This window comes from Taudactylus pleione, unplaced genomic scaffold, assembly GCF_031769625.1.
Source record: "Taudactylus pleione unplaced genomic scaffold, aTauple2 ptg000040l, whole genome shotgun sequence".
Classification (NCBI taxonomy): Eukaryota; Metazoa; Chordata; class Amphibia; order Anura; family Myobatrachidae; genus Taudactylus; species Taudactylus pleione.
Window position 1 is genome coordinate 31,024,413 of NW_028284442.1, and position 12,718 is coordinate 31,037,130.

Sequence of the window (12,718 nt, forward strand, 5' to 3'; positions counted from 1 at the left end):
ACTGGTGTTATAGGTAGGAGAGAGTAGAGAAGTAGGGATGGCCATCGACCCTCGATGATTCCGAATCATCAATGGTTTATGGCCGATGTCGAATGCTTTTGACATAGATTGGGGAGAACCAGATAGTTCTCCCCCATCAATGTCAAAGCATAACTGAATGGTTTTTTTTTTTCAAGGTGTCGGGAATTAGAGCACAGCTCTGACCCTGGCACCCACAAAGCCCCGCCTCCACATTCTGATTGGCCCGTGGACCAGTCATTCAAATAACAGGGATGACCATCGGTTGGTGTTACCATCGATGGTTATCTATTGAATAGTTTGTAGCCATTGACTATTTTACAATCGATTGTAACCATCGATGGTAACACCACCGATGGCCATCCCTATAGAGAAGATCAATATATACTTCTGCTCTCTCCCACAGTGCACCTCTCCCCTGACTTCTCCCTTTTCCTTCGGTGTGAAGCAGCTGTGTCTGACGTCAGAAGAACAATGTCTGACGTCAGAAGAAGTGAGCCACAAGGCTGCAAAAGTGCGAGATTGTCACATGTATATCACTGTTATTAACATCTTTCGCTATTGTGAAAGATAAGAAAAAATACACAGTTCCCCAGCACACTGCAAAGGACCAGCAAATGAGATTCTCATCCTACATAATAAAAGTAATGCAGAGATATCAGTTACATATATTTGCAAACATATGGTTAAGCTACCAAGCCACACCAAGGCATCTCTCTGTTTTGGTGGTCCTAACGCTACGTGATAATAGCACCCACTTTGGGTCACACATTTATGTATTTTCTTATGCTACATAGTAATAGCACATACATCTATACATTTCTAAATTGTGAGCTAACTCACCTGGTGGCACCCCAGGACTAACATTACACTACAAGGACCAGTATACTCTCCAACAATTGTTCCCATCCCTCAGATACCTGCATCTCAGGTTAGTAATACACAGAATGACAATTGCGAAAATCAATTTATTGGTCCATCACAGGTGCTTGTAAGAAAGGGGCTAATCTAAACAAGAGAAAACACAGATTTCCCAGCACAATGCAAAACACCAGCAAATACTGTAAGATTCTCATTGTCGCAGTGTGTCGGACACCGGTCATCACTTACTCCTGCACTGGCTCCCTCCTGGGCTGCCTGTCTCGTGCTCCGGCGAGCGGCAAGCAGGGAGATCCCGGTGCCTGCTGCCACGGACTTCCCCTGTCAAGATGTGCAGGCGGCCACGGCTCCCTTAGGGGCGAGCGTGCCGTACTGCAAGTAGATTAAAGAGGCAGGTAGGGTTAGGAAGCCACTGATTGGGTCTGACTTGAACCCTGACCTATATAAGGAAGTTCCTGGGAGTACCTTAGTGCCAGAATATAGGCTCCATTACCATACTCCAGCGTTCCTGTGTATATCCTGACTATTGGTTCTGACCTTACGTTTGTTCATGACTCCAATTCTGCCTGACCTCTGGTTCCATGTTTCATATCTGGTTCTGACCTCAGCTATTCCCTGTGAACCATTTACGTCTGTTCCCTGGTACTGTCTCATCTGTTTGGTTCTGACCCGGCTAGTCGACTACACCAAGTCTTCTGCTCTCCTACCAAGTCTCCCAGCACCTGTATAAGGAAACCTAACCTGATGGCCGCGACCTGTGTGTCTGACGCAGCCAAGTCCATACCTTCTTGCGAGGGTCCCTGGTGAATACCACCAGCACATTAGTCTCTGCGCCTCAGGAATAGGTATAGCCAATTCCCCGAATACGGGTTGCATCCACAATCCGTCTGAGAGTTCGTGACAGAATACTCGGCCCAAAAAAACATGGATACTGCTGGTAACCAATCACCCAGAGACTTGCTCGAGAATCTACTTGCTAGAGTCGAGAAGCAAGAACAGGTTCAAGCTCAGATTATGCAGTATCTGCAGACCTTAATGCAACAAGTCAGCACCGTTCAGCCGGCACCGGTACAATCCGTTCCACCTCCTATGGTGGCTGCACAAGCTGCAAGTACTTCCGCACCATTACGCATCCCGAATCCTATGATGTATGACGGGGACTCAAAGGATTGTCGAGGACTCCTGAACCAGTGTTCAATTCATTTTGAGGTCCAAGCAGCAAATTTTCCGTCAGGAAGAATGAAGGTGGCCTACGTGATTTCGCTGCTGTCCGGTCAGGCTCTGGCTTGGGCTTCTCCATTGTGGGAGAGGAATGATCTCCTGGTTAACAACAGCACAAAGTTTCTGAAGGTTTTTCCAAAGGGTCTTCGATGAGCCTGGTAGAGTATCCTCTCCGGGATCGGCTATTCTACAAAAGAGACAAGGCAATCAATCCGCAGGATGGTATGCTGTGTAGTTCTGAACCCCTGCCTCAGAATTGGGGTGGAACAGTGAAGCCTTAGTTGCCGCTTTCATGCAGGTTCTGTCCGATAAAATTAAAAATGCACTCGCCTTCAGGGAACTGCCAACCTCTCGGGATGACTTGATCTCCCTGTGTATCCGGGTGGATCTTTGCCATAGGGAGATAGCAAAAGAAAAGGAACAGTCTCGTCGGTTTACCTTTAAGCTCGCTCCTCATTTCCCGGCACCTGTGGAACCTCCAAAAGAGCCCATGCAGGTTGGGAAATCTCGTCTTCCGGTCACAGAGAGAGAAAGGAGGTTTAAAAACAGACTTTGCTTATACTGTGGTGAACCAGGTCATCTTCTCTCCGGCTGTCCAAAACGTCCGGGAAACGGGAAGGCCTAATTGATCGAGGGGTGGTCTGATTAGGTACAGTTCAACACACCCCAAAAAAGTGTAGTTCCTCAGTTCTCCATACATGTGACCCTGGTCCTGGGGAGGTCCTTTCAAGTCGTAAGGGCCTTTCTGGACTCAGGTGCCGATGGCAACTTCATTACGGCTAAGAAAGTTCAAGAGCTAGGAATTCCGATTATGCCGTGGGAATAAAGGGCCTGATTCAGACCCGGTCACAAGCGCTGAGCGCTCGCAACCGGGTCGATGGTGGCCCAGAGCGCATGTGCATGACGGAACGCCTACCAATGGTGGCCCAGAGCGCATGTGTACGACGGAACGCCTACCATTTGGGGGCTGCCCCACTGACATCACAAGAGATGTCAGTGGGAGAGCTTTCGGCTCTGTTTGAGCCGAAAGCTCTCTGGGGCTTGCGGCCACGAGACCCTACCACAAGAGTCTCGTCACAAGACCGATGGTTGTGATGGTCTTGACCATCGTGACCATCATCCTGGCCGCTCGCATTAGCTGTGGGTGGAAACCCACAGCAATGCGAGCGGCCAGGAGGCCGCTCCATAAAAAAGAAAAAAAAACGCCCTGATTCAGAGCGAGCGCTCTGTCACAGCGTCCGGCTCTGAATCAGGGCCAGACTTCCTACAGCGACCATCCACTCTCGGACGTCTGAGATTAAGATGCAAGTAGGGGCCCTTCATCTGGAATCGATAGCATTCTATATACTTCCATCAGCCGAGTGTCCGGTTATCCTGGGTCTTCCATGGCCCTGCAAGCATTCTCCTGTGCTAGATTGGGAGGAACCTCAAATTCTGTCATAGGGCTCTTGATGCCATGGTTCCTGTTTGTCATCCGTCAAACCTCCTCAGCGAGCAATTCGGAGTTCAGTCGTTTCTCCGGAAGTTCAGCTTACTGCTTCATACTGGTCTTTTTGAGACGTCTTTAGTAAGAAAGCAGCCGAGACTCTTCCTGCTCACAGGGACTGGGATTGTGCTATTGACTTATTACCTGGGAAAGAGCCTCCTCGTGGGAGAATCTTCCCTGTTTCACTTCCTGAGTCCTAATCAGTGTCTGAGTATATCCAGGAGAATCTGGAGTGCGGGTTCATCAGGGAATCCAAATCACCCGCGGGTGCCGGTCTGTTCTTTGTCAAGAAGAAGGATGGAGGTCTGAGACCATGCATAGATTACCAGGGCTTGAATGCTATTACCATCAAAGACCGGTTTCCATTACCTCTGATATCTGAACTTTTCGACCGAATTAAGGGAGCCAAGATTTTTACAAAACTGGATCTTCGCGGAGCCTATAATTTAATCAGGATTCGAGCCGGAGATGAGTGGAAGACAGCCTTTAATACTCGTGATGGTCACTTCGAGTGCCTAGTCATGCCTTTTGGGTTAAACAACGCTCCAGCTGTCTTCCAAAAATATATGAATCACATCTTCAGGGATTTGCTCTACAAATACGTTGTGGTGTATCTAAATGACATCCTGATATTCTCAGATGATGTAACAAGTCATCGCCTGCATGTATGTGAAGTGCTGACATGACTCCGGGCCAACCAGTTGTTTCGCATGCTTGAAAAATGTTCCTTCGAGCAAAAGGAGCTAACGTTTCTTGGATACATTATTTCTGGTTAATGCCTTCAGATCGATCCGGCAAAACTAGCTGCCATTACTATACTAGGTATTGGTGGTCGACTATACGTCATGATGTCAAAAACTTTGTGGCAGCCTGTACCATCTGTGCTCTGCATAAAGTGCCCTCTCAACTCCTTTTAGGGTCTTTATGTCCACTTTCAGTACCTGATTGTCCTTGGTCCCATATATCCATGGACTTCACAACATATCTACCCTCCTGCCAGGGGTTCAATACAATCTGGGTAGTGGTGGATAGGTTCTCCAAGGTCGCCCACTTCGTTCCATTAAAAGGGTTACCGTCGGCTCCAAAGTTGGCTGAAACATTTATTAAGGAGATCTTCAAGCTACACGGGTTTCCCAAAGCATTGTATCAGACCGTGGGGTACAATTTACTTCTAGGTTCTGGAGAGCATTATGTAAATGCTTTCATATCAACTTGAGTTTCTCATCTGTGTACCACCCTCAGAGCAATGGTCAAACGGAGCACGTAAATCAAGATTTAGAGAAATTAATTCGGATATATGTCTCAGCTAATCAAGACGATTGGGTTTCCTTGTTGCCATGGGCTGAATTTGCTCACAATAATTTGTACCATGAGTCCTCAGGGTATTCTCCATTCTTCATTCAGTATGAGCTACATCCCGTGATACCAGAAGTACCTGCGCTTCAGTCAGAATCTCTCCCAGCTGTAGGGGGCACAGCGAGTCGGTTCTTCAGGAATTGGAGGGAGGTGAAAAGGAATTTGTGTAAAGCCTCTTCCAGGTATAAGCGGGTGGCAGACAAGAGGAGAAGAGGGAGTCCTGTACTGCACCCTGGTGATAAAGCATTTACGATTAAAGGTTCCCACCATGAAGTTTGCTCCCAGGTTCATTGATCCCTTCCAGATCCTTCAGCTCATCAATCCGGTGGTGATTCGTTTAAAACTTCCTGGTACTCTCAGGGTTCCCAACGTATTCCATACCTCTCTTCTGAAAACATTGGTGCTTAATTGATATTCGAGACAGTGCAACCCTCCCACTGCAATTCCAGTGGATCACCAAGAGGAATATGAAGTCAAACAAATTTTAGATTCCAGAATGTCCCGAGGTGCAGTTCAATTCCTGGTGGATTGGACGGGATACGGGCTGGAAGAATGCTGTTGGATTAAGGCTTCAGATATTCATGCACCTCAACTCCTTCGAAAGTTCCATCAGAAGTTCCCTAACAAGCCATTTGTGGGGTGTTTGGTGCCCACCCCTAGAGGGTGGGTAATGTCACAGTGTGCCGGACACCGGTCATCACTTACCGGGTCCGGCAGAACTGGCTCCCTGTCGGCCAGTGGACAGGAAGATCCCGGCGCCCGCTGCCGATTATGATCTCCCGGGCTGCCTGTCTCGTGCCCCGGCGAGCGGCAAGCCGGGAGATCCCGGTGCCTGCTGCCACAGGGTTCCCCTGTCAAGATGTGCAGGCAGCCACGGCTCCCCTAGGGGCAAGCGTGCCGTACTGCAAGTAGATTAAAGAGGCAGGTAGGGTTAGGAAGCCACTGATTGGGTCTGGCTTGAGCCCTGACCTATATAAGGAAGTTCCTGGGGTTACCTCAGTACCAGAGTATAGGCTCCATTACCATACTCCAGCGTTCCTGTGTATATCCCGACTATTGGTTCTGACCTTACGATTGTTCGTGACTCCGATTCTGCCTGACCCCTGGTTCCGTGTTTCATATCTGGTTCTGACCTCGGCTATTCCCTGTGACCCGTTTACGTCTGTTCCCTGGTACCGTCTTGTCTGTTTGGTTCTGACTCGGCTAGTCGTATACGCTAAATCTTCTGCACTCCTACCAAGTCTCCCAGCACCTGTATAGGAAAACCTAACCTGAGGGCCGCGACCTGTGTGTCTGACGCAGCCAAGTCCATACCTTCTTGCGAGGGTCCCTGGTGAATACTCCGGCACATTAGACTCCGCGCCTCAGGAATACGGGTTGCATCCACAATCCGTCCGAGAGTTCGTGACACTCATCCTACATAACAATAGTAATGCAGAAATCTCAGATCCAGGCAGGGGCAGGGACTAGTGTGATCGCTAACCCTGCACAATAGACAGAGAGAAACTTCCTGGACCCTCCTCAGCCAAGCACACAGCAGCGTGTACAAAGGGGCATATCCAATTAGCTGCGGGATTTCACCCGCGGCTAATTGACAGGCAAAAGTCCCGCGACGCGGGGTTTAGCTATTCAATTAAATAGCTATTTCCCCGCGTCATTAGACCAGGACTCCGGCGGGAGAACACACTGATTCCGCGAGAACTGCGGAATCAGTGTGTTATACCCTTTCGCGTGAGGCCGAATAGGGCGGGCTCACGCTACATGAGGTGCGAGGTAAAGTCAAACAGTGGGGACTTGCGCGCGGGGTCTCAGGGACACCCGCGCATGGAATCCCCGCTAATTGAATCCCATCCAGCGCGACAATTAGCCGCGCTAATTGGATATGCCCCAAGGCTGGGGAAAGAAGCTGCTGCCGATGAGACGGGTAAAAAGGGGCGGACCTGGGCCCCTACAAACAAGCTTTGTAATTAGTACTGCCCTCTCTGCGCCTCTGGTGGACAGAGTGGACACATGCTATTTCACTGCAACAAATAGAACATTACTGGCTTCCTAATTCTGACACACAAACAAGCTCTGTCAACCTAACATACCACACCCTCATTAAACTTTAGAAACTGACATTGACATAAGCCTAGATGTTACCTGCTCATTTTTGAATAATTAAATATTTTTAGAAGATATACACCTTTGTCTGGACCATTCACTCTCACTTTTACCACTACTGGTCTAGAGAGACCGACTTCAGGAACACTGGTATTCTATAAAGATTCATCTTGCATCCTGTGTCCAAGAGTTAATTATTTTATTTACAGTACATTGTTACTGCCAAGGGGATTCTGGATTCTCATTACAATTTATAGTGGCAGCAAAATGGACTGTTACCTTTGTTTAGAGAAGTGGCATGGACTTTACCTTCTACTATGATATGTGATATATATGACTGCTGGGATATGTACAAAGTAACTAACCTGTGTATCTTTTATCATAGATTTTCCAAAAGACTGCATGGAAATACCACTGTATAAGGACAGCAGAGTCTATATTATAAATCCCAAAGACGTGCACCCCCTCATTGTGTACTGTGACATGACTACAAACAGCGGTGGTTGGATTGTCATCCAGCGTAACAGCTTCAACTCAGAGATCACCTGGGATGAGTCCTGGACCACTTATAAATACGGCTTTGCGAATGTAGAGAGGGACTACTGGCTGGGCATAGAATATCTTCACCACATCACTAAGCAGAAAGTCTATCAGGTGCGTTTTGTCCTCCTTGACAGTAATAATGGGGAAAAATATGCTGACTATAACTTCTTCAGCGTTGAAGATGAAGCTAATGGCTACAGGCTGAGGCTGGGCATCTACACAGGCACTGCTGGGGACGCCATGTCTTCAGTCCTGGCAGGTACCACACATGACAACAAGAAGTTCACAACTACGGACAAAGACCAAGATATTTACAGCACCAACTCTGCTGCCAGCTACGGTGGTGCCTTGTGGTATGCAGTCTGCTTTGCCTCCAAGCTCAACAACAAGAGTGGCATATACTGACATGGACTGTGTAATGGAAACTGTCAGGGCTCCTCCATTTTAATACGTCCCGCAGATTACTGCGTCTATCCGATTTAAACACATAGCACATCAGGTCCACAACATCTAGCAGTTTTTTTTAGTATATTGTAGGAACTAATTATTGTCTTGATTCTGCACAGACTGAACAAGTAGATTGAGGAAGGGGAGTTCCACGTACTGTATTCTTTCTAGGACACTCCTCGTGCCATTGTACAGTACGTAAGAGGAAATGTTGAAGTTCAATGCTCCAAGACGCTGTGTGTTGAGACCCCTGAATAGCCATCCAATCAGTGCTCCTGTCACACAGTAAGCTGGAGAATATAAAGTTCTTCTATAGGCGAATTACATCTTGTAGTTTGTTCCCCTAGGTGTAAACTACACTGTAATACCCCTTAGTCCATGAGTACATCAACAAAGCCTTAAAGGGCTGATTAATAGGTGGACACGCCACGGATGTTAGACGTAGTGGAGCGAATTTTTTTCTACTGCGCATCTACTGCACCACACACGTGTCCTGGTTGTGGGAAAGTGGTTGCGTACACAGACGCACAACCGCTCACATAGTAGGACATATGGAAAGTGCAAGTTTCAATGGTGCGGACTCTGTAGCAGCTTTTGCATATAGTTGCAGTCTGGAAACCGCCAATAGACGCCGCTGCTATGACTGCTTCCACATCCGTGAATCAGCCCCAAAATGTCTACCAATGTATCTCTGAATGAGGTTTCTGAGCAATATCGGCCCTTTTATGTAATATGCTTAATATTAAATACAAATGTGAATGATTAAATGTTATACTGTTAGTGCTGTGCTGTTATTAACACTTGTGGCTGAAATGCAATGCACCTGGTATGTATTAACACTTTCTAATGCAAAAGTAGATTCAGAATATATTGCCTGATTTAGACCCGCTCGCAAGCGCATTGCGCTCGCAAGCGGGTTGATGGTGGCCCAGTGCGCACGCGCGTGTCCCGTTTTGTAGGTGGGTAGGGGGGTGTCTGAACAAACGGAGGCGTTCCCGAAGGAACGCCTGCCGTTTGTGGGCGGCCCTACTGACATCACTCGTGATGTCAGTAGTGAACTTCCGACTCTATTAGAGCTGGAAGTCCACTTGGCATTGCGAGTGCCGAGACCCTACCACAAGGGTCTCCTCGCAATGCCGATGGCCGCGATAATCGTGACCATCGCCATGCCGCTCGCACAGCTGTGGGTGGTCACCCACAGCTGTGCGAGCGGCCTGGAGGCCGGAATTTAAAAAAATAGGGATGCCCTGATTCAGAGCGAGCGCACGCAAATAGTGTGCGCCTCTGAATCAGGCCCATAATACCAAAATACATGCTAGTTTATTTTTCCAGAACAGCTCAATATTTAGTGCACATGGAAATGGGTGCAACGCGATCACACGTAAATGCCCTGACCTATGGGAGTGTTATGGGAGTGTCGTGGGACTGTAGCTAAAGCTCTGTACAGTTCTGAGTGATGGGTACGGGGAAGGGAAGCCTGTTTCTGATGGATCTCTTGCAGCTAGCATGAGGTTGGTGCAAGTGCAGACACACAAATCTGCACATTACCTCTATGGATTCTTTCATTAGCATAAGGTAATAAATCAGACTTCCCACAACTACAAACTATACTTTGCGTGCTACTCAGAATCAGCCCCTATCAGTCTAAGGCAGTGTTCCCAAGCTGTGTACCGTAGCACCCTGGGAGCAAGTAAAGTTGGTGGGCCATAGAGGTGAATTGGTTGCAGGGTAATGCAGCGCCCCTTGTCCCAAGGGTCTGTGTGAAAGCATACCTCCATTAATACATCACTGTTTGCAATCTTTATGGATCTATTGTTAGACAAGGGAGTACTAAGGACCTCATTCAGAGTCGGTCGTTGCGGCCGCATGGTCGTACGCCACCGATGTTCGCTAAACTGCGCATGCGTAAAGTTCGCAATGCGCGTGCGCAAACTAGCTGCTACGATCAGAAATATCTCTCTCCTTGAACTTGGCCAGGTCGGTAGTTTGAGTGACAGAATGAGGCGTTTGTGGGTGGTAACAGGGGAAGGTGCTTGAAAACGGGGGAGTGGAGATCCGAACGCAGGCATGCCTAATTATGCGAACGGCGTTTTATGGGAGTGCATAATTAACAAAGTACTGTCATAGCACACGTGACATGGGTGGTTTGTACACTGACCTGATCGTAGTGCTTAAGAGAGGGTATGGTCAACCTTAAGCTCTACGACCAGTTTCGATGGTTCCCGACGGTCTCGATTAATCCTTATATGCCCGGAGATGCGTACGAGAAGGGGGCGTATTTTTTGGTCTTACGGCCGCATCCTCCCCTTGGTCGTCCAGCTAACGATCCGATCTTAAGGACGCAACTTGCGAGTGCATCATTTTCATATCCGGCCCCTTTTCCCTTACAACCGTGCGGCCGCAACGACCGACTCTGAATGAGGTCCTAAATGTGAATTGAAATTGTAGATAGTAGTTGCTTATTAACCTACCAGTAAGGGTCAAGTCCCATAGGCAAATTACATACTTAATATAATAAAATAATGAGAGAGACTGTGTAGGATGAAAAAGTTTAATGTCACCGGTGATTAGCAGTGTATGCTTGGTTGTTTCTTCAGTTCCCTTTCATTTTAAGCAAAAGTGTATTCACAGGCGTTGGAGAAATAACACATGCAGGAATAGTCATCGTATAACGTAAGGTAGAAGGCAATAATTTAAAGGCGCTACTGAAGTTATAATGTGACTTTCAAAGATGGTTCCTATAATATGTCTCCTTTACCTGAGCCTAAGGTGCCTGCTGCATCTAGTCATCATTGTCACCATAGGAATATCCCCTAGCTTTTTACTTTAGTTATATCCTTCTATCATTTATAGGGTATTATCATTTAGTAGCCCTGCCACAGATGTACAAATTGCTGTGTTCTAAGGAAAGGACACCACAAAGCTGTGTACTTAAAATGTTCATGATGACAAAATATAACATTAATAGATTGGTGTGGGTTTATGCTATATGTAGTGATGTGTGGTTTGTCCACAAGCGCCTGCTAAATGTGTTTGTCGTGTTTCCCTTTTACCTCGTTTCCTGTTGTTTCTGCCGTAGTCTATAAAATGCAGACAATTAAGTAGGTGAAAAGGAAGCACCAGTATAGCAGGCATCTTTGAGACTAAGAGCCTGATTGAGATCCGCACTCAAATGCCGATGTTTACGCAGATTGAGCGATTGTTAGCCATTGCGCATGTAAGAAAGCCGCACTGAGCAAACGCAGCGATTGAATTGTGATTACGCTCGCGCAAAGGATTCACTCACAAAGTGAGAGACAAGTAGTCAGCATTACGGGGAGGTTAGAAAAATGCAGACGTGTCGAACAGTTTAAATTTTAACACTGTTTTCTGGTTGTCCAAAAATTAGCCACTGCGTCCTTGCTCACATCAGGAAAACTCTCTGTGTATCTGGAGACCCGCTGTGTCTGCGACAGCTCGGACTTATTCAGAAGGCTGATGGCCGCCTGATCTGCATGCGATGTTTCTGGTTTTGTGCGTAAGCGGCGAATGTGAGATGCTTTCAGTGGGCATCTTTAAGTACCAGACAGCAAGTCAGTCATTAACATATTTACGCAATTGCGAATCCATGAAAGATTGCAACTGCGATGGCATCTGAGTGTGGATCTGAATCAGGCTCTAATATGGGAGGCAGCCAATATTATTTGAAGGATGACACTGGCCCTGATTCAGAGCCGGACGCTCTGACAGAGCACTCGCTCTGAATCAGGGCGTCTTTTTTTTTTTAATGGAACGGCCTCCTGGCCGCTCGCATTGCTGTGGGTTGCCACCCACAGCTAATGCGAGCGGCTATGATGATGGTTGCGATGGTCAAGACCATCGCGCCCATCGGGCTTGCGACGAGACCCTTGTGGTAGGGTCTCGTGGCCGCAAGCCCCAGAGAGCTTTCGGCTCATACAGTGACGAAAGCTCTCCCACTGACATCACTTGTGATGTCAGTGGGGCCGCCCCCAGACGGTAGGCGTTCTCATAGGTACGCCTCTGTCTGGGCTGCCACCCCCCCGGCCTGCCCACCAAAGGGGTGTGGGACCCGGAGCGACGGATTGCCCGTCGCTATCCGGGTCTTGCGCATGCGCATGACGGAGCCTGGCTCCGTCGTGCGCATGCGCTCTGAGCCACCATCGACCCAGTTGCGAGCGCTCAGCGCTTGCGACCGGGTCTGAATCAGGCCCTCTGTGCACTGTGATGAGGCCTTTGTTCATTAATGGGATCTTAAGGGACAACATTTTGAATGCATCTTAGACTACGTATAACTCAAATGCATTGTAAAGATGAGGCTGCAAAGTGTATATTAGTGTATCCAGAGAAAAGGTACAGCCGTCATCATTATCAACTTGACGATGATAACTGACACTTAAAAATATAATAAATAAATACACAAAAATGTGTTGCCGCTCCTAAAATAGTGACCAGCACTAGTGCTATAGTCTGTAATGTAGGAGCACAAGTCATGTGGGGTTGACAATGAGACTGAGCTGACCACAGTATTACATGAGGGGGCCGCAAGTGCAAATTATGTGAAAGTCAAAACTTGCAGTAAAATACAGGAGATTATTCTGACCTCCATTCACAGTTTTATATATATATATATAATATATATATATATATATATATATATTTATCAGC

General features: G+C 47.5%; 1 pseudogene; it reads left to right on the forward strand.

Moving 5' to 3' along the window:
* Positions 1 to 2,410: 2,410 nt before the first annotated feature.
* On the forward strand, positions 2,411 to 8,089 carry LOC148538497 (fibrinogen-like protein 1-like protein; annotated as a pseudogene).
* The last annotated feature ends 4,629 nt before the right edge of the window (positions 8,090 to 12,718 follow it).